At 42.0% G+C, this 27,387-nt stretch overlaps 1 protein-coding gene across 6 annotated transcripts in view; it reads right to left on the reverse strand.

Moving 5' to 3' along the window:
• Positions 1-1,968: 1,968 nt before the first annotated feature.
• Positions 1,969-27,387, reverse strand: part of Cdk14 (cyclin dependent kinase 14) — a 648,997-nt gene continuing 623,578 nt past the window's right edge. For all 6 annotated transcript variants that reach the window (XM_021162869.3, XM_029477257.2, XM_029477253.2 and 3 more), the window contains one exon: positions 1,969-5,039. The gene's annotated coding sequence lies outside the window, so the exon portion shown is untranslated. The remainder of the gene's footprint in view (positions 5,040-27,387) is intronic.

The raw sequence follows: 27,387 nt of genomic DNA on the forward strand, positions 1-27,387 counted from the left end.
GGCTGCAGGGCCACTGTGGGCTCTCATTGCAGTCATTTACAATGCCTGCCATTATTCAGCAACTGTACATGTTAACCCAGTGGCATAAGGTTGCTTCAACACCATCCCCTCTGGTTTCTCTACACTATGGGGGCCAACAGCAATGACAAGAGTGCTGTCCTCGAGACTCTAACTGCCTGGCTCAGGCAGCACACATCACATCCTGCCAGAGATAGAATAGCTCCTTGCTGGGAAAAAAAAAAAAAAAAGGAATGCTCAGTAACTCTAGAACTAAGAGGGTGCTTGCCATTTCTGCCACCATATTAGAAAGTTAAAAATATTTCAGATATCTTTCTCTGCCTTTAGCAGATTCCAGTAATCCACCCCCCTTTTGTTTATTAAGAACTCATGTGATTGCACCAATGGTGGCACCCAGTCAAGCTTGACTGGGTATGCTAGCTGCTGAGGCTGCTGGGACTAACTCCCCACAGAGGTCACCAAGCTGTTGGGAAGTGAAAGATGAACCTATGTTTTGCTTCTTTGAAACACCTCCCTGGAACAAGCTATTCTTTTTGACTCTTATGTAACTTTATTTGCTTTCAACAGTAACTTGTATCCTCACATTTTGCAAGCTAGTGCTACATTTGGTTATTGTGAAGGGCTCATGGACCCAAAGCCCCATCTCAACATACAGAGGTAATTGTAGCAACTGTCTCAAAATGAATGTGCCCTTAGCACAGGTGCTTTACCGCAGCAGCAGCAGCTCGGGGGCTGAGAAGCAATGGTTCATTCACATGAGCTGTTTTTATGTGGAATACACATAGGTGGGAAAACAGCTTGTTTAACTACGGAAATCTAGCTTTGTGGAGGATTTAAAAATAGGAAAGCCAATGTCTACAGGAGAGCCAGCTACCGTTGATGTGAACGGGTCTGTAGCGAGGAGAGCCAGCTACCGTGGATGTGAACGGGTCTGTAGTGAGGAAGCCTGGATGTTTTGCCTTCTTAAATGGAGTACAGCCTTACAAACACTTTCAAATCACCCAATGCCTTCTGTATATTGACAACTGTATGTGTCATGACCCTTATTGATAACTTGTCAAATTGTGTGGGCGTGTTTGGAATTGTGACAGATCCAACAAGGTGACAAGATAGAAGAGATGTATCTCCAAGTCGTCATCATCCTAATGTGGGGCCCGGCACTGCCCTGCCCACTGCCCTGCCCCCTCAGATGCAGGTACCCCATAGGTGGTGCTCACAGGTATACACTCGCCAAGACCGGAGGACAGTATCGCCTCTCCTAGGATGTCTGCAGTCTTACACGATGCCTTACAGAATATCAGGGGAGGTCTGGGGAACACGTGGGGAACCTGAGCACAGGGCAGCAGGCAGCCTTGTAACTCACAGCTTTGGCTCACAGGGCCCCCGAGCTTCTTCCACCCTTGGCACAGCAAAGAGAGAAAAGGGATGACTTCCAAGATTTCTGGAACCCTCTAGGAACACAACATGGTCCCATGTATCATGGTCTCTTGCTTCACTCTTTCAGAAGGGCTTTGCTGAGTCTTAAGCTACCACCGTTTTTGTTTTTGTTTTTTTTTTTTGTTTTGTTTTGTTTGTTTGTTTGTTTTTTTTTACGAAGGACATGGTTTTAGTGGACACACACGACTATGTACCAGGATGATATATGCAGATTTGGCTATATTTTATTCCATATCATGTTACAGAGAACAATGACAGCTGACAAACCATTACATCCTTCATAATACAGACGAATTACAATTGGCAACACATATGCAACATGTAGTATTCCATTCTCCTTGCTATGTGTCATGTTGAAGCATAATGAGTCTCTGAGGTACTAACCCCAATAAAAAGTACACATCTCAGTGCGTTATATAAACCAGTGGGTGTTGGAGTGTGTGACAAAATGACAAAAAAAAAAAAAGAGAGAGAGAGAGAATAGAAGAAGAAATTGAAAGTCCACTTACAAAGTTTCTTTCTTTTTTTCTTTTCTTTTTTTTTTTTTTTTTGATGTGCCTCTAATATATGCTGCTGAGAAAGGGGGCAGTGAGAACAGAACCTTGCTTACGTCATTTGAGATTTAAACGTTTTCAGTTTGGTATATGAGGAAACTGAAGGCTAACATACAGTTTCCTCTGTCTACAGGCCAGCCACGGAGAAGGAACGTATGCACAGTTATGCAGCATATTTCTATGTATAGGGGCAGGCAATGATCTACCCCAGTATGTACAGCCTAAACATCCTCTTATATAACAAAAGATTACAAACCCGGCGATATTCACAGATGAGTGTCTGCTATGGACGCATACATAGAGCACTGATTACAGTGGCTGTCACACACTCTGAGGAGAGGGTACCAAGAGGCCCTGGTTTTCCTATAATCCCACGGATTCTCTTGGAAACTTTTAGCCACTTGAGAGCTGGAAACAGATTTTCCTCCTTGCATGGTGGGCAGATTGCTGCCCCTGCCTTATATCTCTAATTTTACAGCAAGCACATTTCCTGTCCTATGGATGTTGTATTTAATTAAACGGCTCCCCTTAAGAAGATAGAAACTAAGTCCCATACTTCTTTCCCAAATACTTTGTGCAGTGAGGTTGCTTTGATACAACTGTCAGGCCAAAGTGTTGGTGCATTTCTTACTAGGTGTCCAAACTCAAGCTACGCCTTCATAGAAAACTAAACTCCCCAAACATTCCAGTGCTCTCTCAACATATGACATGTTGATGAAACAAAGTCTATACTGATTTTCATGACACCCTTGGAGAGGCCAGGAGAACAAAGCCCGAGAAGGGGGGCTGGGTTGGGTGGAGGGAGTGGGGGCAGACACTTTGGATTTCCTTCACTGATAAACCTGAGAGGCGTGCCGGTCCTGACGCGGAGCGCGCACTGAGCAGTGTTATGTCTGGCTTCCCAGGAGAGGCTGTCTAGACAAGGGCAAGGACATGGGGTTGCCTTTATGTTCCTACCGAAACCTCCCAACATCCGTGGGGAGCTCCTGACTTAGTGAAATACAAACATAATCTTCCCCGTCCCCCAGATGCATGGAGGATTCTAAGCAAATCACAGGGGAGACTGCTCTTAATTACACATAAAGCTTTCTCCCCACTTAAAAGAACTCCCAATTTAATTATACTTTAAATCAAAATACCTGTAAAGACTTCCCATGGAAGGAATGTACAAAAGAGGGATGGAAACCGATTCCCAGGTAGTGAAGAATAAACATTGTTACCTTGGGTATCTTATGCTTTTTTTCCCAAACCTTCCTGTAAGCAGTTCCTTTCTCAGTGTTTGTGAGGCTGCAGTGAGTGACCCACTCTGAGAGGCTGGGGGATGGGTTACACCTCTTACTCAGACACAGCGCCTTTGAAGGCTTGGGAACCTGGATCTACTTCCAGGGATACACTGGGTTTGACGATAAGGAAGCTTGCCCCTCATTGGAGAATCAGAAAGCCCTTGTCAAACTAGATTCTGATTTCTAGTCTTGATCCTAAAATTGTGTGTCACATTTCAGGCTTGTAGCCTGCGTCTCCTCTTTCTCAGGAGGAGTAAAACACGGAGCACTGTACACAGATGTGTTGGGTTTCCGTGGGGATTTATGTCAGGAGGAGCAAGGGCATGCTTCACACAAAGCTTCCTAACTGCCCCTGGGGCCCAGGTTCCCTGGGATTCTGCAGTGAGGCTGTCCTTGAACGTAGCCAGCACTGGGCAGCTGCCCCAGATCAAGGTTCAGTGTATGCTAGAGCAGCCCTCTCTTCCAGGGGCACAGACTTGCCTTCGCTTTGCAAGGTCCCAAAGGTCCTTAAAACAAGGGCCTTTCTTTGCCACTTTTATTCTTAAAGCAAAATTCCTGCATTGCTTGTAAGATCTGCCTTTGAACACTTGTTACTGAAGACTGGTTTCAAGTCTGGTACCCAGTGATGCCTTCCAAATGGCTTGGAATGTTTCTGAACAATCTAATTCAAAGGTCCTTTGTCGTAAATAAGGACATTTTAAACTCTGGATAATTTAAAAATGTGATTTCTAAGCTTTAATCAGCCAAGGCTGCATTCAGGACCTATCCTGACAGACAGATTTTCTTTTTCTATGTACCCAGGTTTTTAAGAATGATATTTGCTACTATTTTCTCCAGTTTAAAAATAGAGTGTAACAGTTTAATAATACAGAGCTGATGGGAAAAAGTAAGATGCTGACACATGGAAATAGTTACCTTGCTTTCCACAGGCTTAAAAAATGACAATAATACTTATTAACCTTCATTCACCCTGTCTTTGTTTTCGGTGTTTATTTCTCTACCTATGACCTGCTCAGAAACAGTCAGGCTATTGAAATAGCAAGTGGATTTTGGTCTCCTGTGTAAATGTGTGCTCATTTCCAATAAAAGCGAAAAAAAAAACCCAAAAAAAAAAACCCCTTACATTTCTAAATGTCCTCTAAGGCAGGCAACAGGTAGGGTCCCACTATCTGGGACCACGCTGTCTAGTCTGTCAGAAAGCATGGAGTTTGTTTTAGCAAAAAGAATGTTCTTCCTGGTGGTTGCAGAATGCACTCTGCTCTCAGGGAAAACACACATTGTCTCCTGCCGCTGTGTGGCTTTCAAGTGCAGACATGACTGAGGAAGTGTGAACACCAAATGTGTTGTCTTAATGTACTTAAGACGAGGCTGCTGAAAGCAGCAAAACCCTTCACAGAGACACTGTGCGATGGACACTGTGCGGCGGACACTGTGCGGCAGGGGGAAGCAAACAGAACCAGACACAAAAGACGGAAAAGAATACATGCCATGTAGCAGTAAGCAAAGCTTAATCGTCACGTAGTTCTTGGAAATCACAAGGTATCCAAATGCGTGCAAGGTTTTAAATAAATTGCAGAGGAAACAGGTTCTTGCCAGCTTCCATTTTCATGTCAGTGAAATCCACTGCACGGGGCAGAAGAGAACCGATTCAGGGCCCTCACACTGAGCCACTTCATTAGTGGTTTTTATTGATTAATGTATTTTTATCTCTTCTTCTTCTTCTTCCCAGAATGATGACAACTTAATCCTGGAAGGAGGAAAAGAGAAAACTGTTACATTGAGAAAAAAAAATATCTTACATGGATCATTTTCTTCTAAATTACTTGAGACATTAAAATTGGTCAGGCCACACCGTGCCCACTGCTGTTCTCAGAAGCTACGCCAAGCACACACATTTGAGGTGGAACAACTTCCTTTATGAAAACATTTCTTAAATATGATAAACAAATGTCCTGACTATATTTTCTTCCCTTGAAATACAGTAATTTCATGAATGTAAATGGGCTAAAATCCTTCCCTAAACTATTAGAGGCAAGGCTGTCCCTAAGTAAGTGCCTGGAACACCGTATAAACTATTAGAAGGACAGATAATCATGTCTGTTCTTATAAACATGAATGAGAAAAATGGATCACAGCCCTGCTTTTAAAAACTAGCCATACAATTCCCTGGTTGCCTATGGTCAGTTATATTAGATTTGTCAGCGTGAAATCTGGTCAGCGTGACCTGAACTGGCATGCCCTTTGCAAAGATCCTTGGTTCCTAAGACATCAGCTTGATAATGAGAACCCATTGTAGGTAAGAGGTTAAGTGAGAATGAAGAATCTTCATATAGGTTTTTTAAGCTCTCAGTCACCTTTGCTTGACCTCTGGGTAGGAAAGAGAATGCTTAACTTGGAACAGTGTGGAACTCGCAAGTTCAGATCCCGTAGTTGAAGGAGTAGCTGCATCTGTTTCACTCCATACCAGAACCTATTCATCAACTAGGATTAGGGCTTTGGTCCTAGTCACTGCCTAGCCAGGCCTCCCTGTCATCATCTACAAAAATATCTTGTCATCCTGCTGGACACAGACTTGAGATTTCAGAGACTCCACATACACTTACCCTGATGCTGTTCCCATGGGCTGTAGCACAGAGGACATTCAGTGTCTAAACCAAGAGTGCAAATGTCCCATTCTTTTTATTTTTTTTCCAAGACAGGGTTTCTCTGTATAGCCCTGGCTGTCCTGGAACTCACTTTGTAGACCAGGCTGGCCTCGAACTCAGAAATCCGCCTGCCTCAAAGTGCTGGGATTAAAGGTGCGCGCCACCATGCCTGGCTTCAAATGTCCCATTCTTACACTTAAGGCACTTTAGAGCAACAGCATCCCTACCCTCTCCTCTGATGAATTTTCAGAATTTTAAACTCCTCTTCAGTTTATGGAGGTGGAAGTCATATAACAAATAACCAAGCATTTCAGAGTGCATAATTTGGTGGTTCTTGGTTCATTCACAATTCTGTATAGTCATCCTCCTATGTAATTTCAAAATGTATCATCACTTTCAAAGGAGTCCCAATGCCACTTATGGCAGTCATTCTCATGGTCCCCTGCCCTACCCCCTGGCTAACACCAGCAGTCGTTCTGTCTCTGTGTAGTTACCTATTCGGAATAGTTTATCTAAGAGGAAATCATACAATGTGTGACCTGTTGCCCTGGGCAGCTCTCGACTAGCATAACAGTTTTGAGGTTCACCATGCTGCAGTATATGTCAGCACTTCATTATTTTATAAAATGCCCAGGTAATGTCTCATTATGCCTACATGATATGGTCTTCATCCATCTGTCAGTTAACATGTACTTGAGTACTGTCCTGTGGTTGATGTAAATAAAGTTCCTGTCAACACAGATGTGGTGGCTGTTGCTCCGACTCCTGATTCGAATTCTTTTGGCTGTACACTTGCACGTGTAATTCTGGGGACAAAGGGAAATTCTACTTTTAAAGTTTTTCCTCGCTTGCACTGAAGAAATGCTCCAATTTCACCATACCCTTGCCAACACTTGTTTTCTTTGTTTTTTAAACTATAGTTATTCTCCTATGGTGAACAGACTGACTTTTATTGATTTATCTTTTCTTAATAGCTAGTGGTGTTGAACACCTTTTTGTGAGCTTAGCTGCCATATGGAAATCTTCCTTCAGAGAACTATCCATTCAAGTCTTTCCCTCACTTTGTAATTCAGTTTGTTGTTGCTGCTCAGCTGCAGTTTTCCATGTAATTTGGACATTAATTTCTCATCATACAGCGTGAAAGTAACTTCTAGTATGGCTTGCCATACTAGATATGGATTTTGATGAAGTTCAGTTTACAAACTTTTATTTCATTGCTTATACTTTTTGGTGCCACACTTAAAAATACATGGTGAAATCTAATGTTGTGGATGGGCCTGGCGCTGTTCTTGTGAACCAATCCCGTAATGAATAAAGGAGCCAATCACTGGGCAAGTAGGCAGGACTTCTGGGTTAGACGGAGGAAGAGAGGAGGCAAGAGAGAGTTAGGTCCTTTTGGAACAGGGTAAGATGTAGCTGCTAGAGTTTCCTGGTTTCATGGCAAATCCTTGCAGATCTGCCACAGGAGGAATGGGATTTTAATAAGGCTTACAAGATTAGGTTTTAGTTGTTGCACCTGGAGATTGAGTTACCTTTGTTTGTGAACTATGTTTGTGTTGCGTTCTCCTTCACGTGGTGGCTCATCTGAGTTCAAGAGAGAAAGGAACAGAGGCAAAGCATGGGGGATTTGAAGCATGGGGCTGGTATGGTAACGACCTGCCAGAGGCAACATAGTGAGCTGGGTGGAGAGATTTTGGAGTTCTGAGTCAAAGGCTCCCTGGAACAATGTACGGTTATAAAGAATACATCCTACATTTTCTTCTATTATTTCCTATACTTTCTGGTTTTCACTCATTTTCTGTTTGTTGGGTATGGCACGAGGTAGAGCTCCCTGCCACCTGAATGGATGGAACATAAGTCGAAGTCTTCTTCTATCACATTTCTGGCAGGTCTTGGTGTGGCTAGATACAGCACACAAATCCTTTGCTACCACCAAATCCTAATTCATCCTTTGTTATTTCAAATGATTGCTGCTCTGGGTAGCATTCTCTATCCACAGGAATCTACCCCCTTACCTCTGCCCAGAGACACTATTGTTAAGTCTCTTCAAAAAGAAGTCACAACCATAGCACAGACAATTACATTGAAGGACCCAAAAACTTCACCCCTGTTGTGAAATTTTTCCCTAATTGATTGATCGGGTAATAAAGATGACAAGAAGCCAATCACTGAGTGAGAAGGAGGTGAGCCTTCTGGGTCTGAGAGAGGAAGAGGGAACTCAGGAGAAAGGAACACACCCCTTTTGGACAGACTATGGGACCAAAGCAGTCTAAGATGCAGGCCTGGAATGGTTAGATCTTGTGGCAGGATCTAGCAGGATCTACCACCAGAAGATTTCTAACAGAATAGTTGATGAGTTTAGGATGATAGGTCCCACACCCAGCAATTGTGTTATCTGTTGATTCTAAACTAAGATGCCTGGTGTTTTCCATTCCTTGGCTACTCAGGTGGGCCGGAGGAAAAGAACTTAGCAGAGGTGGAATTCGACCAGGCTTTGGGATGGAAAGATTGGGCAAGGACTAAGCTCCAGGGGAAAGGTATTGAGCGGACTGCCTGCAGGGACCAAGAGGGCTATCTCGGAGCTCTGTAGCAGCAGAGCCAACATTGGTGGGAGAGGCCTTGGCAAGGGAAAGCATGTGGTCTCCATCTCAGGCTATGTGCCAGGCTGGGAACCGACAGAGACCACTGGCCAATGCCTAGCAGGAGATAGCATAGATTGATTTTTTTATTAAACACAACACACCTCTACCTCTTTTTTTCCAGAGAAATAAAGAAAATATTCTTTATGCCATTTGCATGGAGGAAAACACATTCTGAGTTATGCTTGAAAATCCTTTCTGAGGTCTTTGATATCGAGGGGGAGAAAACACTTGTTCCCACAGTGTTTCAAGGAAAAGAAAATCCTTTCTGAGGTCCTAGAGATCAAAAAGAAGAAAAACTTGTTCCCACGGTATTTCAAGGACCCTTTCTATTTCAAGCATCCTTGTCCAGTCCCTGTCTCACTACCTTTAGGAAAGGAGATGACAGGAGCATCCTTTTATCCTATGAAGCTCAAGCAGAGTGAAATCCCAACTCTCGCCGTTGTTGTCAACAAGGGCTTGCCTGCACATGGAACCCTTATGAGTCTCCAAATGAATCAGTCTGTACTTCGTTCTCCTCCCTCACATCACTTCAATCAACAGAATGGAGGCCTGGTGCCTAAGCTGCCTTCCTGAGGCAGACACTTTTATTCCAGAACTCTTGATATATTTCCTTTGAGGAAGCAAGTTAATGATTGCATGTGGCACAATTAGATTACTGATTAAACCGATAGTACCCAGATCATGGCACAGATGTAGCCCAGACACACAGGAAGTAGTGGATGGAGAACAGGAAATGAAAAGGAAAGACCTGAGACCATGGGAATGGGTGGGAATGACACAGTCACCAAAAGCGAAACAGCTCTGTACTGTGGTTCACTCCTGCTACTGAGACGGCTGGTACCAAGCAGCCACTTCAGCCACAGTGCCCATTACTTGGCTTGGTACAGAGGAGAAGGCTATTGATAAATACACATCAGTTAGGAAGGGTAGGCAGGATCTATTCTTTGGTATAGTAAAACCTCATTTTTTTTTACAACATTTTATATTCAGAAAGGAATGATTTGATTTCCAATATACTTGACTTCACATAACAATAAGTTATGTTGACACCATAATTTACTTTACTGTCCTCTTGAGCTCATTTAAGATGTTTTCTGTATCCTGATACTACTTATTTGGCCTTGTGCTGTCCTGATTCTGATTTCGATCTATATGAGAATCACATATGCCTAACTGAGATGTTAGACTAGGGTGTGGCAGACTTAGATAGGAAGGACCAATACACACTAGTGATAATTGACTAGTAAATGGCAAATACCTTACTTAGCTTTAGGTTCTGACATTTAATGGGAGAATCGAAGAAGAGGAAAATAGAGGCGGAGCCAATGACAGCATGCCTCCTACCTCTGTGAGATGACTGTGAACAGCTCATACTTTATGCCATCCACCCTGCCTGATGTTTTTACAGAACACGGGATTCCTAGCCTCTCACCTTGGGCATCGTTAGCTTCGAGTAGAAAGCACAGAAACACATATTTTTAGGAATGGAAGTGCAATCCAGAACTTCATGGGTGGGATTTGGACTAAAAGAATGAAGATAAGCTGTGACAGGCAAGTGACATATGATGCAGATGTGAATCTTCTTCTGACACTTGATTTTTAATTATAATGCATCACACTCACTATACAAATGAGTACAAAGTATAAGCTGAATGGTTGGCACACAAAGCTACTCCTAATGTATGTAAATCCTAAGACAGGTGGGTTCCATTTTTAACTAGTTTTCAGTTTTCACAGTGCTCCTTTTTCCTAAAATGAGTGATTTAAAGAAGAAATCAGATTCAGTTGATAAAATCCTTATTCAGAAGTATCTACATGGGGCTTCCCAGCTATAAATATTAATTAATTGGATCGCTGGTACCCATAATGCAACTTTGTTCTGACCCATGTGCCCTATGAACTAGATATTTTTTTGGATTCAATTTTCTTAAAACCAACTGTCAGCATCATGTGATAGAGGAGATGAGAAATGAAAATGAGGAGCCCCGCTGCGCAGGTGGGTGACCTGTGGGAGAGAGTCTGCCTGGTAGGATTTTTACACCAACCATCAGACACAGACCAATTGATTAGATCATCTCGTACCCGCCACCAACTAGGCTCAAGAGACTAATTAGAGAGAGTACTGCCTGTGCAGGCACCCCATTGACACCTAATTTGCTCAGCCAAAGCCTTTGGGGAAAATGTATTATCTCTGCAGCTGCACTTCATGCATTGCTGATTTGAGGCACAAGCCACGAGTGCTTCCTCACTCTTTTGAGCAAGCTGAATGCTGAAGCCCTTAAGTGCTAAATGCAAGCAAACAGACTCAAATTAAAAACAGGCCAGGCTCTTTCTAATTCCCTCTGTGCTCTCTGTGTGTACATTCACACACCACTACACACATGCATGCCGTTTACATGCCAGAGGGAGAGCGGCACCGAGGCCCCGGATCAGCGCCTTGCATGTGATCAGATGGCCTGTGTTTCATGCTGGCCTGTTTACCCTCTTTAAGGTTTTCTGTTTATTTTGATTGTGGGCTTCCCCCAACTAGCCACCCTGTCTGCTCACTGTCCCTCCTTAAAGTATTCTTTTCTCTACAGAAAGATGTAAAAACATTTCCCTCTAAGTTTCTCTGGAGAAAAGTGATTATTTTGGTTCAAAATGAAAACAACTGTATGTTTTCCTACAGTCATCTAAGTCCTGAAGAGGATATTCTCAGGTGGTAGGAGTGGCCAAGGAATTATAGGCTTGCTCCTTCTACTGCAGAGACTTCTGAAGGGGTCTCTACTTAACTGTGAAGAAACACTTATTTTTGACAGAAAAAAATCCATCTCATGCAGCAAATCCAACATAGTATTTATAAAACAACTAAGTTCTTTTAAAAAATGGGATGTCATAAACTGGGTGTGGTGGCACACGCCTTTAATCCCAGCACTAAGGAAGCAGAGACAGGCAGATCTCTGAGTTTGAGGCCAGCCTGGTGTATAGAGTGAGTCCCAGGAGAGCTGGGGCTACGTGGAGAAACCCTATCTAAAAAAGAAGAAGAAGAGGAAGAGGAAGAGGAAGAAGAAGATCATTTAATTGAGTTTAATTTTATTTGTTTTTATTTGTTTGCTCAGAGGGAGAGTCCCAAGTAGAGACACATGGTTACACTTAAAGGTAAGTATGTAATTAATGGCCAAAGGGAAATAAAACAACCCAGGTAATATGGAAAAGTTAGGGCAGCTTTGAGCCAACTCTAGAGGGTTCAGGCAATGAGATTCCATGAAGGTCAAAAGGAAACAACCGAGCAAAGGGGACTTGCCGTGCGTGGGGCAGTTCCTTTACTGCACGCAATGGAATTATGCCTTCCCACTCACAGTTGGATGAAGCAATTTTCCTATGCACTCTAGGAAATTACAAAAACTCTGACTTTTGTTTTTTTATGTTCACCGACTTCCTAAATACTCAACTGCTTTCTAAGAAACCGCTTCACCTTCGTGGCTTTCAAACCAGCATTTAAAATTGGACCGATCTTGATTCCCCATCAAGAGATATGGCGGCTATCAGAATGTTCTTCTAAAAGTACTGAGAGAGTGGTTTGAAGATACTTAGAAATTAGAGTCTTTACTAACATGCATAAGTGTCTAAAAAACTTATTCTGGTTTTGTAGAAAATGAAGCCCAGAATATTTCTCCCAAATTTCATGTCTACAAGATTTCACATAGAAATTGTGAAAGGCCAGCTACCAACTTATCTCTAAGGCTCTGTGTCACTTTGTTTAAAGCACTAAGAAAAACAAAAATAATTTTTTTAATCTAATTAATCTTCAAACACAGCTATTGCACAGACTTAAATGTACAAATAAGAAAGTAATTGCTAACTACCTCAGGGTAAGCTCAGATATTTCATATATATGTATGGGTATATGTATATACCCATATACATATACCCATACATATATATATATATATGTACATATACCCATACATATATATATATATATATGTGTATGTATGTATATATATATATATATATATATATGTAAACATGTGTGTCTATATATGCACACATATTCTCATTTATGTGCATGTACATAATCAGTTTTTATATTCTGAACATTTTTTAATGAATGCTGTAATCAATTCAGAAAATCTGCTGATAGTTTAACTTTCTATCCTTTGGACTGAGTGAATATTGTGATTTAGCTAGAAATGCAGGTTTTCTTTTAAAAACAGCTGAAATCAGTGTTTTCCAGTGTCTCTAGCCCTTTACTGACTCAGTAGAGGGTGGGGGAGAGAGTGTAAAACAGATACATGTAGAGACTTAGTTAAGCCTGGTTCTGTAACTTATTTCTGGTTTATGATAATCATGTTTCCTCCCTCCAGAAGAGAACATATCTTTGAGACCAGCAAGATACTATTAATTAAAACGAGTACAGAGAAAGACAAGCTTTGTTTTAAGCTTACCAGAAGGCCCATCATTCACAATAGCCCAGATCCTTTAAGTTGAAAGGTGTTTGGTGACACCCATATGGACACACAATTCACTAATTGCAGCAGCTCTGCACATTTTAAGCTTTGGTGCCAACATAGTGATTTTAATTAGAAAAACTCCAGGCAAGGCTGTAAGTCTGACATCTCAAAAACAAAGCGTTTCTCAACTGAGTAGATGGATTTAACATATCATTTTAATACTTGTCATTAGCAACAAACATTTATTGAAGTCTTCATGAAAGGCCGGGCATTATATGATGCAGGACCAGTATTGAATGAAAAGGGTGTGACTGTTTATTAAATGGAGTTTATGCAAATGCCAAACACTGGTCATAGTTTAGACACATATGGACAAAAGACTGACAGCTTCCAGACTGGTGCCCACCTTAGGGAGTGCCTCGAGGGCCCAGGGAGACTTGATGCAGTCTTTTCAGAACCAAGACAGAATCATGTATTATACATACAAATTTACAGAAAATTAAATATTATACCAATACACTAAGTTATAATTATATGTATATCAAATATTTTAAAAGTCCCATGAGCTCTAAATTATCTCACTGAAACCATTTCAATAACAAAGCTAATAGGAAAGTCTTCACCAAGCTGGCTCACTCCTGCCAAGGATTGAAATCCAAGTGATCTAATATTGTACTTACGTCAGGAAAGAGAATGTAAAGTCTTTTAGATACTTACAAGAGTTTGAAGTCAAGCATGAATCTAAGATTAATTTTATATAACTAACCAAAGATTAATGTTATCGAGTTGGTGGGGTTTAGGGTCTTGGAAGGATGGAGACGTTTATGAATCATATCTACTTCACAGAGATTTTTTTCTAGAGTTAGCCTGGACACGTGCTTCAGTGAGTCCAGCTGATTGGTTCTCCTCTCGTGTCTCACATCAGGCAATGCAACGTGGCATAGCCCTGTTGCTCATGGTATCAAACTGTGGTGTAGTATGTTAAAACATACTGGAACTGTAATAATCCTGTTATAACTATGTACAGACTCCATGTAACTTATTGGCCTCAGAGTCTAGCGGCAGACTGGTAGGATTCGAGGTAAACGGCTGTGAAGGGACCCAAACTACCTACCCACTGTCTCAACATTGTCATTTTATATCAGACAGCACCTGTAAACTTTTTGTATTGAAAACTCAGTGGCAGTAAGAACGTATCTGGTAAGTTAAGATTTTAAGAATCATATTAAAATGTTTTAAGGTTACTCTCTGGGAATTCTGTATATCACACTAATTTTTTATATCATGTTAATAAAGGCTATTGACTTTGTTAAAAAGTCAATATCTGAAGCTTTTTTTTCTTTGCTTAGTATTCCTTTATCCTTGCTTAGCATATCTTTACAAGTGACTGGCGCCCAAGTGAATGTAAGGTAATTAAACGGGATTCTGATGCCTTAACCCTCCTTATACATCACAGGCTCATTAAGATATATTTAAATAAATTAAATGCAACGTCATGGAATTCAGCAGTGTGAGCACCTTTCACAACGTATCATGGGCACACACAAAAATCCTGCAAGACTGCTTATAGTATTTAGCAGCCAGACAAGCACAGAGGTTCACACTGCATTTTAATTAAAATATTTGAGAGAAGATATGACTGCAGTTTGAATAAACCCATGATTTTTTTTAAACTAATCATGTAGCACTATGGTCCAAAATGTTAGGTGCTTAAGGTCTTGGATTTAGTGTTTCTGGTCACCTTCAATACTGCATCTACTTGATGAACTATTATACTTAGTAAAACTTGCAAAGCTAAAATTAATTTCTGTAGCACATACAGATAACATATAGTCATTTGGTAGAGAATGATGTCAGTGTACCAGGCTCATGGGAAATTTCTAATTCTCTATTCGTGAAGTATATGGTAACAGCAGCCACTTGCAGAATACATAAATACAGTTGCATTCCAGCCAAAGAGGCACATGGCACCTTTCACATGGCTCTTTTACTCGACTTGATTCCTTTTTGCTTGCTGTGGCTACAGACTCGGTCTTGGGATGAACTATTGGCTGTACCACTCTCCTGAGCCCTCTGGCGCTTTCCCCTTGCCAATTTTGGCACCCAGCCCTTACTTCAGGCATCTTGCACTTGTAAACTGTGTTACTCTTTTGCACCTGCTGTGAGTGAGCATTGTCACATTATATGAATTTACAATGTTACACTGACTATAGTCCCTAAAGTTCTACTGTAGAATCTTCTTTAACAGTTAGGGACACGAATAGCACATTACACTAGCTGCGTCCATTCTTAAAAGAACACCCTTGAACACTGTCACAAAAAAGGCTTTATAGCAGTTTTCTTTTTTTCTAACAGAAAATGTCAGCAGAGATGAAGCTGGTCCCTTGCTCTGAGATGTGGCTGTTGGACAGGCAGCTAAGCTCCCCACAACTGCACAATGAAACTACTTGACAAAGGCAGTGATGAACTCTTCCTTCATCAGACTGATCACTGAATGCTGGCATGGGGAAGCTTCAGCCAAGAACAGCAAAGTTCTCTAGTGTGCCTGTACTTCCCACAAAGTCACAGGTTGCTAAGATTAAGTGTTTGAGCATCTTTGTATTATTATTATGTCATTAGTTGCTACAGTGTTATGATAGTCATGATAAACTGTAAAATAGGTCATCTCAGAACACACATACACTACCCTGAGAAGCAAACACTAGCATTTTGTACTCCTGTGACATTTTCCCCATCCAAAGTGTTCAATTTATTCTAATAAAAACATCTGAAAAGAGGACCATGTCCTATGGAAGAAGAAGGTCCCATAATTTAATTTCTGAAGTCCTAATTCCTTTAGTCACCCACTCCATGCCTTGTGAACTAGTGCCTGCAGGAAGCCTATCACAGGTTTAAATACTGACAGCAGGACCCACACCTTTACAGGAATGTGAGGAATGGAGGGGGTCCTGTGAAGTGAGGTTTTACTTTTTCTTCTATTTTTTTATTAGATATTTTCCTTTATATACATTTCAAATGCTATCCTGAAAGTTCCCTATACCCTCCCCCCGCCCTACCCCCACTCCCACTTCTTGGTCCTGGCATTCCCCTGTACTGGGGCATATAAAGTTTTCAATACCAAGGGGCCTCTCTTCCCAGTGATCTTCTGCTACATATGCAACTAGAGACACAGCTCTGGGGGGTACTGGTTAGTTCATATTGTTGTTCCACCTATAGGGTTGTAGACCCCTTCAGCTCCTTGGGTGCTTTCTCTAGCTCCTCCATTGGGGGCCCTGTGTTCCATCTTATAGATGACTGTGAGCATCCACTTCTGTATTTGCCAGGCACTGGCATAGCCTCATATGAGACAGCTATATCAGGGTCCCTTCATCAAAATCTTGCTGGCATATGCAATAGTGTCTGGGTTTGGTGGCTGATTGTGGGATGGAACAATGAATTTATGAAATTCTTGGACAAATGGATGTATCTGGGGGATATCATCCTTAGTGAGGTAACCCAATCACAAAAGAAGTCATGCACTCACTGATAAGTGGATATGAGCCCAGAAACATAGAACACCCAAGATACAATTTGCAAAACACAAGAAAATCAAGAAGAAGGAAGACCAATGGGTGGATACTTCATTCCTCCTTAGAATAGGGATCAAAATACCCATGAAAGGAGTTACAGAGACAAAGTTTGGAGCTAAGATGAAAGGATGGACTATCCAGAGACGACCCCACCTGGGGATCCATCCCATAATCAGCCACCAGACCCAGAGGTTTCACTTTTAAAGTGCGGCAGAGAATGCATTGGGAACCCTGGCAGGAGCGACAGAGTCACTATGTGGTGGCCTCCAAGGTCATTAGAAGAGAGATGGTAAGGCTGGTGCTTTGTTACACAAAAAATGAGAAGCATGCTGGTGTCTCCAGCTAAAGACACGAGCCACAAATGTGAAGGAGCAGAAAGGGTAACAAGCTCAGGGACAAAGACGAGGAAGGGAACCAGGTCAGCTGCTCCTCAACTCCAGACGGAACTGGGAGTCTCCACTGCTCTCCTCAGAAGAGGCCCAACCTTGACTCTGCTGTTGGAGCCATCTCTTTTTACAGAGGTTTTAATGAGTCAGCCACATTCTGTTCCATGCTCTTAACCTGTTCCTCAGCACAGTTCCACAGATGGACTTTCCACAGACCCATTGCCTGTCAGTATGCTCTGCAGACGGGAGGTAGGCCACCACCCTTAACTGACAAGAAACACAAGTTAGCACAGTTCATATATTGGAGAGGAGTCTGCTGAGAGCAGGGGTAGGGGAGAGACTCCATCCAACTTCCGCCCAAATTCCCTCAGAAAACACTTACTAAGCATATCTTTTTTCCTGAAAAAAAAAATCTTTTTTTTTTTTTTTTTTGTCATATCTCTATGTATATATCCTTCCTGCCTTGCCATTGCAAATGCTGGGACTACAGACAGAAACTACCACGATCCTTTCCGGGCACCTATTTTTAAGAGCAGTATAGTTTTACAATGTAAAGGGCAGGATAATGCTAGGACTTGCTAATAAGGCAAGGCCCCAATGGTGATTTGAACCACACACTAACATGAGAGAGAAGAAGCCCACATTTCTAGAAATGTTGCAAGGTAGTTGTTAGGCAGCCTCTGTGGGCATTAGCAATTGGAGTATTTCATGTCACAGGACACAGTCAAACAGGGCCAGTCAGCACTGGGTTGCTTTTTGAAGACCACCAAACATGTATCAGAGCTGTATGGTACTTTAAGAGCTCTAGAGTGTCACCAGAACAATGATCTCCCCTAGTCAAAATGGGATGTGTAAGCATTACTCCACAACTGCTGACACGATGGAGATGAGTCAGAAGGCAACTCCAGAGGATGCAGAGATAGCACAGAAGATAAAATGCTTGCTGTGCAAGTACCAGGCCTGGAATTGAGAACTCACTGAGCAGCTGAAACTGACAAGCTCTGGGTTCAGTGTGAGACCCTGCCTCAGTTAAAGTGGAGAGCAACTTATGATAACATCTGCATGTGCAGACATCTGTGTACCCTCATGTGTGTATACACGTGAACACATATACACACACAGGGATGCCACACATACACATAAAAATAGCAAGGAGGGGGCTGGAGAGATGGCTCAGTGGTTAAGAGTCCCAACTCCTCTTATGAAGGTCCTGAGTTCAAATCCCAGCAACCACATGGTGGCTCACAAGAAATCTGACCCCTGTTTCTGATGCATCTGAAGACAGCTACAGTGTACTTATGTATTATAATAAATAAATCCTTGGGCCTGAGTGAGCGGGGCCAACTGGAGCAAGCCTAAAAATTCAATTCCCAACCATCTTTACAGCTACAGTGTACTCCTATGCATTAAATAAGTCTTAAAAAAAAAACAAGGAAAGAAAGAAAGGTAACTCCAAACGCAACATGTAGACAAGGGGAAAGGGTTCACTTTGCCCAGCCAATGACCCAGAAGCAGCAAGCGGCTGATGTTGGAGGAGGGTGTTCACATGTCAGCTTGTGGATACACATGGAGGCAAGAAAGCTGAGAGGCTGACCAGGGTGGCCCAGTAGAAGCTCTTAAAGGAGTTAGAATTTATGCTGTGTGTAGTGAAACAGTGATTTGAGCAGGAAAGTCTTATGGCCCAACACAGGGAAAGACGTGTGCACCTCACAGTTCTGAATTCTTGAGGTCCTGCCACAAGCGTAGTAAGCAGCCCATGTCCTCTTTAAGATACCATAAAATCGGGGAGTTCAGCTGCTTCTTCCTGTGACTACTGCAATTGCTAAGTACCGGGTTTCGTAACATTAGATGCTGAAATGTTTTATTTTACCCATGAGGAATATTCAGCGTGAGGGATGAATGAAGACATAGAAATTCAGCTCCCTCCTCAGGACCATAATTTTAAAGACCTAGCCCTGGGGACAATTTGGAGAATTTCATGCCCTGAGAAGATGTATTGGGTGCCTGGTAAATAGCTTGTTCACTCCTGTCTGTCTATAAAGTCAAAAGAGAGAAATGTAAGAATAACACAATCGTTATTGCTTTGCTATCCTTTATAATTCAGACATGATCAGCTGTCTTTGATTAACACACAACCTCAGACAGACTTTCTAATTGCAGCACTTGGCGTTCTGAAATGCCACCAAACCCTGGAAAGAGCAACTGTACTAAATTAGCAAACATCGCCACTCTGTCACTCTTCTAGGTTCACGAGAAGTTGCAGCTCATTAAAAATGTGGAGCCTGTGATGTCTGACGACTAAGACATTCACATTAACACAGTTGGTTTCCTCCTGGTGTAAAACAATCGACATGCCAACAACTCAGTGGGTTTAGTGCCAGAGCAAAGAACAGGGGTTGCAGGCCTGGGGTCAGTGTCTCAGTTCCACTAACAACAGAGCTGGAGAAAGCAGTGAGGAGCCAGTGAGCTCCAGGCTCGCGGGATTAAGGGATACTTCATGCTTTTATACTTTCCACTGCCACTGCGGTAGACTGAAACAAAAGCACCAAGCGCATTCAGTGCATGGAGCTTCTACGACGGGAGGCGATGGGGTGCCCCTTCGCCTTGCCCCGCACCAGCACCCCACACAATGCAGCAGGGCAGGAATGTGACATTTTCTCTTTTACACCTGTGAGTGGGGACCACATCCCAGAGAGATCTTATTTCCTCTTCACACAGATGCTAAAGAACAAAGCCGCGTCTTGTCTGGGTTGTGCTGTTTGTTTTCCAGTCTGCTGGCATTAAAACTGCACCCTAAGCACCTATCACGTCTCCTGACTTCCTGTTAAGTCCTTTTCAAAAGCTCTGGCTGTTCTATACCGGGTGTCATTTGGAATTAAAGAAAAAGAATCTACTTGCTTGGTTGTTTCATGTTATCACAGGGGGAAATCACCCCAGTTCCCTTTAGAAATAATGATTAAACAGACAGCATATTGTATAAAGTCTATCGATTGAAAAGAGGGTACATCCAATGAGCTCTAGTGAGCCAGTTTGGTTTCATTCCTTCGGCAAATACTGGAGTCAGGTGCCCTGCATGAACTGTCACAGAAATGAGTATGGGCCTGAAATACCAGCTCAGAAATACACTTTCATTTTTTAAATACTCACCTCCCACATTTTAGCAGGACAGTCAATAGAATTGTCATAATCAATTTTTTGAGTACCTTTGCCCAAACAAGATATAAAACACATATGTTTTGACTAATATAATAAAGCTAAATTGGTCTCGATCAGAACTTTGTTAGCAAGAGCAATTCTAATAAGGCTGGTTTTTAGGCTCTGGTGTATGTTGGGTAAAATGTGAAGGAGAAAATGGTGGCCTTTCCCTAGACCTTTCAGTAGAGATGCTGTTTGAAGTGAGATAAGGCATTACTATGGGGGGGGGGGGGAGGAGTGTTCTCTGAGCAATCAGACAAAGAAATTGAGATTGCTTCAGAAACAACAGAAAGCATGCCTTTATATTAGAAGAACCTTCAATGAAATTGCACAAATACTACTGACCCTGACAAAAGAGACAACTGTGGGCACTCTCTGGAGGGCTGTTATGCCAAGGGTACCCCTGTGTCATAATAATCTCTTGACCATAAAGCATTTGCTACCCATAGCCAAGCCTATAGAGTCTTAACTTCTAGTTATAGGTTGCTTCCAAATGGAATGAATAGCTATCCGAACTGTGAAACTGGATTCTTGAATATCAGCCCTCTTTCTATTCTCACCAAAATGCCAGTGGGCGATAAACTAATCAGTATACCTGCTAGTAGTGAGGGCGGGGCTCTGAGACTCACTCAGCAGCCCTTCACGTTCTCAGTTAGAGACAAATGGAAGAACCAGATGAACACAGAACAAGTCTCTCCAGAAAGCAGCATGCTTAGCTACATGCAGAGTATTTCATACAATTTCCAGTTGGTGCATGGACCTCCTGTCTTCTGCCCCTAGGTCCACAGACTGCAGAACAAGGATCTCCACCAAGATGGCAGTGTGCTAAAGCATGAAGCAGCCTTTATCCTGCTAGATGTGACCCTACAACACAGTGACAGGGAAATGCCACCCATGATCAGGACATGGAGGAACAAAGGACGCAGTCTGGGGACACCTCCATTTATGATTATACACACACACACACACACACACATATGGGGGGAGGCAGGTTTCCTTCTAGAGAGCTTCTGAAGCAAAGAACATTGTATGTAATGAAGGTGACAGCAAACAGGGAAGCTACACGGTCTCTGTTCAGACCATCCCAAGGTGTTTAGGAGGTGAGTGGAAAGCATCTTTTCCCAAGAAAAGAACCCTTCACTGTCCCTTCCTTTTCTTTTTTATTAACATCAGGGTCAGTGAGGAAAGATAAGTGAAAATTAGGTCTATACCAGTCATTCTTACCAAATCTCATTCATCCCTTTCCTTAGCAGGCTATATTTTATCTTCCTTTTTTTATTTTTTGTTTGTTTGCTTTTGGTAGGATCAACATTACCCAAAAGCTTTCAGTTGTTCTGAATTTGGCCATCCACCTTCCTCACAGAGAAGACTGCAGACATACCTAATCTGAGAACTTGGGGGAATTTTGTGTGTCTCCAGGTCTCATGGCATGGCAGCCTGTTGGGGTAGGCATACAAGCTGAGCAGTGTTTCTATCCCTCCTCCAGACCAGCTCTGTTTCCACCATTACGTGGCCTTCAGAGGCTCACTTCTGCTCCTACCCATCTCGGCTGATTTTTGTGGTTACCCTTTGGATTTTTCATGCCAGAGCTGCGGCATTATCAGCATGTGACCAGGAAGCCTCCTCACATTCACTTCTCAGATAAACCGGATCTACATTTTAACCTATTCCTCTCAGGTACAAGCATCATTTGTGCCTCCCTTGTTAGGAGACAGCTACTTCTTATTTCATGGCATCTCTCTGTAAGGTGACTTGGTAGCATCAAGACTCCAAGGACCTCAAACCCTTGGGAGCCAGGTAAGAAGCGGGAGAAAGTGCAGTCAGGTGTGAAGCAGGAATTCTCAACCATTTCAATCAGCAATATGGTTGCCATAGCAACCACACCTAACTGCTCCCCCACCTCACTCCTCCTGCTGATCTGCTTTCTGGCTTGGGTGTCCAAGATAATTTGCACAGACTTGCTTCAGTTCCCTGATCCACACAGTTTCTTTAAAAATTTATATCATCCCTTCTCTTGAACGTTAGACTAAGAGTTTCAGAATCACAGCACAGGGAAGTTTCGATGCAGTTTTCTCCCAGTCGACATGTGGCAAATCCATGGCTCATATTTCTTTCTTGAGGCGTCATCCTTCCTTTTTCCTTTGAAACACTGACAGCCACTTCTGCATGCTCATGATTTGAACATCACTTCATGATATTTTTAGAAAATAAAGATTCTAAAAATGCAGATAGGGACCTCTTCAAATTTTCAGACATTAAACCCTTTCTACAATTAAGCAAAAGTTAAGGATATTTAAGAGGGGGAAAAAAACAGACTTTGCACAATAAATCTAAACTTTCCACATTTTTCATGTCTTTCTTTTAAATGATCAAGAGGAGGCTTAGGGTTTGTTGTTGTTGTTGTTGTTGTTTTTATTGTTGGTAATTTAAGGAAACTAGAGTGTCCTTTGGAAGTCCCATGCAGGGACAGAGGAGAATGGACAGATAACTTGACTCTGGTTTTTTCAGTGGCATGAGTAGCCTAACAGCCATGGCTTCCATATCCTTGAGAATGAGCCATGATGGAGAAGCATCAGGTGCTATACAGGGTCAGCGCCTCATCTACCCCAGTGCTGATGGTGACACCAGTTACCAGGTACAAGAATTACCACCGGGAACTAAATAGAAGCAGGCTCAGCAGGCCAAAGAGCCTTCTAGGCTACCTATGTGGGAGACGCCTACCTCTCCACAGGTAAGATGCCTACCTGTCCACAGGTAAGAGGCAGTCACTTAGGCTGCAGTTTGCTTCCCTCTTCTGGCCTAAAGGTGAGTGGCTGATGTTTAGTGGTACCTGAGACATAGCTCATTTCACCAGGATGCTCTCTGCCCCTCTTCTTGATTCCTATTTTACAGACAGCTGTAGGCGGTGCCTCTTCCCATGCCTGAAACATGAGTCCACTGTTGGGCCTCCAGACGTGTCTTTCCTGATTTCCGTGAGATCAAGGAAAATTACAAAGGAGGACTTCCTACTCATCTCTAGAAAAATATAACATTTCTAATGCTTGCTATTAGTTCTGTCAGTCGTAGGGGGTGGATCAAGTTCTGAATGGATGTGCACTGCTTCATACAGGCACAGCCATGTCAGGAACCCCAATGTCTCAGCCCCATGAGAGTAACATAGACTGAGAGAGTGAACTGAGTAAAGCTTAGATGGACGGTGAAGTCTTCCGTGAGGCTCTGAGTGTGAACACTGATACTGTGGAACGCTATGTCCACCATAGCTTTTCCCCGAAGATATTCACTGCTGAAGACTGCTTTCCATACTGAGGTTAGCTAAACCTGCCTCCTTATGCACCCGTATATGATAACCTCTTTGTTTATCAATTTGTAATAACTCACCTCCTTGTTCAGCTGTACAGAAAAATCTTGTCTCCCTATTCAACTGTCTGAGAAACACATTGAGCTTCTGAGTGCTGTGGTTTCCCCATCAGACAGCCTACCCTACCTAACTCCAGCTCTTCTGCCATATATCCCTTGTTTGTTTGTTTGTTTCTTTCTTTCTTTCTTCTAATTTCCTTGATGTCCCTAGAGGCCATGCACTGGCTTGTCAGTCATTATTGGTATTCAACAATGCTCGGATCTCCAGCTTCTGGCTTCCGGAATGCCTTCCCCAGATCTTTTGGAAATGAAACAATACACATTGACAGGACCATCTAATAAAATGTGTTTAACATCCACAAGGCAGAATTAGGCGGCTGAATCCACATTGGCAAATCTCACTCCCAATGGCAGCACTTTGTGGCTGTGTCGCCTAGGAAACAATGAGCAGTGTCATCCAATAACTCGTCTGGCCGTGTATTATGAGCAAGAAATAGGCATTGCTTGTATTAAGCAATAGAAAAGCCTAGCCTGTGTGAATGACTCAGTACCCATCATGTCTAATTTGGACAACAAATTCTTACAGAAAAAATTGCATTTTTCCCATACTCTTTAAACCAACTTGTGATATAGCTGCTTACTCTTTAATCCAACGAAACAAGTGGACAATATACACAGTGAACTTTGAACTTCTCATAAGTGACAAAGCTGAAACTCAAACTCAGGGCCTCTTGCTCCAGATTCCATGGTTCTCTACTTGCATGACAGCAGCTGGCTCTCACTATGCCGTAGGAGAATAGAATGCTGCTGCACTATGTATATCTGTCAAAAATATGATTTTCTTGTTTCTTCCTGCTAGCAATAGAAAGGATTACAACAATCCAGTGCTCCTCCCCCTTCCACAATGGTTGAACTTCCTATAATTTGACTCTGAACAGAATTTCAGGTAATGATGGAATTTGTTCTGAGCACAGAAAGTTGTGTTTTTTGGGGAAAATGCTATTAGGACAGATGCGGATTGGTAAAGGTATGAATGCCACACAGAATGAGGGATTATGCTCATACACCTGGGAAGGTTCGGCACTACGTCAAGGGTGCTTCGGAAGACTCATGTGCCACCAATCGGGACACAGGAGGGCAAAAGAGATCTGACAAACAGGCAGAATTTTGGAGAAACAGTTTGGAGAGACTCTTACAGGTATGAATGAGTGAGACAGCAGAATAAAGAGCAGAGCAGGATCCGAAGGCTGATGGGTGGGCCTGGATGCTGATCCCAAACGCTCGAGTGGAGGGCAACAGGGCCCCCGAGAACCCAGCAGGACAGGGAAGAGGAAGGGAAGGTCGGGAGTGCCATGTGGCTACAGAGGCACGAATGCAAGGCATGTCTGTGACATAGACAGACAGTGTGCTGTTTTGGTCAGACCTCCCTCCCACTGGGCGCCACACCAACCCAGGCCTAGTTCTTAGCCAACAAAAATAAAAATCACTCATAAAATTAATGGAAACAATTTGGTTTTCTCTTGCAATAGAAAAAAGTTTTCTTAATTACTTTTTTTTTTTTTTTTGTAAGCTTTGAATTGTGTATCTTGTAACTAGATGCAATCTTTTAGAAGTCGACTAGGCACTAGGGGTTTGTGGCATGAGTCTTAAGAGTTATATTTTCACTTGCTGCCTGTAAAATGGTAGACTCTGAAGAGCTCTCCCGCAGCTAGGGCAGTGAACACAGATCTCTCTCTCTCTCTCTCTCTCTCTCAAAATGCATCCATCCATTCCTAAATCTTTGGTGAGACTCTCAATGGAAAATTAGGTTTTCCAGTATGTATCTTATATTTGTATCCTTTCCTTAAACATAAAAGTGATTTGCATTGATAGTCTTCTCCTTTTGTTTTTGTCTTTGTTTGTTTGTTTCAAATTCTCCTTAAAATGGCATGGCTGTTGGTAAGTGCTCTTGTGCCACAAACAGAAGCACACCAGCACTGATCTAAGAAAACAAGTCATAACTAGAGATAGATTTACTTATTCCTATTAGGAAGAATTCCAGCCTCCTTCCTTGTTCCTCCCTTCTTATGTAAAATTAACACAATTCATGGCTTATTGGAAGGTACAGCATGGACGTATTACTTAACGGAAGGCATATCACAAGATCTAAGAAAAATGTACAGGGCAGGGATGGATAGATTTTCTGAATATATCTTGGTTCATAGATCTGACTTCAAGAATTAATGTATTTCACCACACAGAAATCCTATTCTCCCAAGAGGGATGGTTTTCAAGGCTTCAAACTGAAATTGTGCATCCAGGGACATTCTAAACATATTAGAATTTTTCCTGTTTTCTATAGCCTTGCCAATAATGGTAGAATCAATGTCTTTTCATGTGTTTTCTTGAATGCCTGCAATTCCTCACTACTTCTGTGTTCTGTGTCCATTTTATGCAAAGTTAAGAATTACCTAAACACAAAAGCAGAGATACTGAGACATCTGACAGATAACCGGGCAACTGTTGAAGTGACAGCAAACGTTACACACTCTAGTTCTTGGGATTCCTGAGACCTCCATGGCCCCCATGGGCACCTACGTAAGCACATACCCATACACATAACTGAAAATAAAAAGCCAACTGTGTATAAAAAACACAGTAAAATGGTTCAAAACGAACACAGTTTGCTTGTGTTTGTTGTAGATCAACTGAGTAGCATGGGGAGAATTGGGTGATGGCCAGAGGGGAGAAACATTGACATAGACGCTAACCTCTTGTATGTATGCAGTTTTCTACAATTAAAGAAAAAGCTGTGGAGTCTGGAAAGATGGCTCAGTGGTGGGGCTTGCCGTGCAAGCATGAATGCTGGAGTTTGGATTCCCAGCACCCATATATATATATATATATATATATATATATATATATATATATATATATATATATATATATATATATATATATATAAAATCCAGGCACGCATAGTGGCTTGTTTATTTATAATCCCAGCTTAGTAGGCATTTAGGCGATCTGCAGGGAAAGCTGACTAGTTAGACCATTCAAATAGGAGAGCTCAGAGTCAGCAAAAAGTGGTGCCTTAGTTCATCTTTTAACACACACACACATGTACGCACACAGATTCACACACACAAAGTAAAGAGGAATCTTTGTTGTATTAACCCTACAGTTGTCCTCAGGTAAGTCTGGATCCATTAAAAGAAATCTTATTTATTTATTACCATGCACACAAGCTTTTAGTATTTGAGTACATGGAAGAGAATTCAGGAGGTGAAAACTGCATGTCTGTGGATGGTGTGGGCTGTTGCTGGTTTATCAACTGTATAATTCTAAATTCAAATAAGAAAACTAATAACACTGGCCTCTTGCCCTAGTTTCTTTCATGCTCAGACTAGCAGTAAGGACAACAAACAACAAAGCAAGGAACAAGAGGAGTCATACTCTTGTGAGAGGTCTCAAAACTGTGCTACCACTTGAGAGTTAGCAGGTCCTTTGGTTTGTAGGCAGTTATACAGTTACAGTGATCACTGGTCAGCCTTTGGATATGCATGTTTGATATTTAAGAGAAAAAAACAATTTTGTCTTCTTATCAAGCTACAGCAATAAAATCAAATGATAAAATGATACAGGAGATAAACATTTCTCACATCTGTTCAGCATTTCCAGGGTTAGAATCTGATCATTTAATTGTTCTCTCTCTCTTTCTCTCTCTCTCTTTCTCTCTCTCTGCTTATTATTATTTTTATATGGTTTTGTTAATCTGTTAGACTTCTATTTAAGTATCTTCACATATTTTGTCAAAGTAGAATTAATGTTAGGGTTTTAAAAATCACACTTGTAAATAATAAAGGCTTATAATAATAAAAATAATAAA

The sequence above is a fragment of the Mus caroli genome, unplaced genomic scaffold (genome assembly GCF_978045245.1).
Source record: "Mus caroli unplaced genomic scaffold, Mus_caroli_1 scaffold_4, whole genome shotgun sequence".
NCBI lineage: Eukaryota > Metazoa > Chordata > Mammalia > Rodentia > Muridae > Mus > Mus caroli.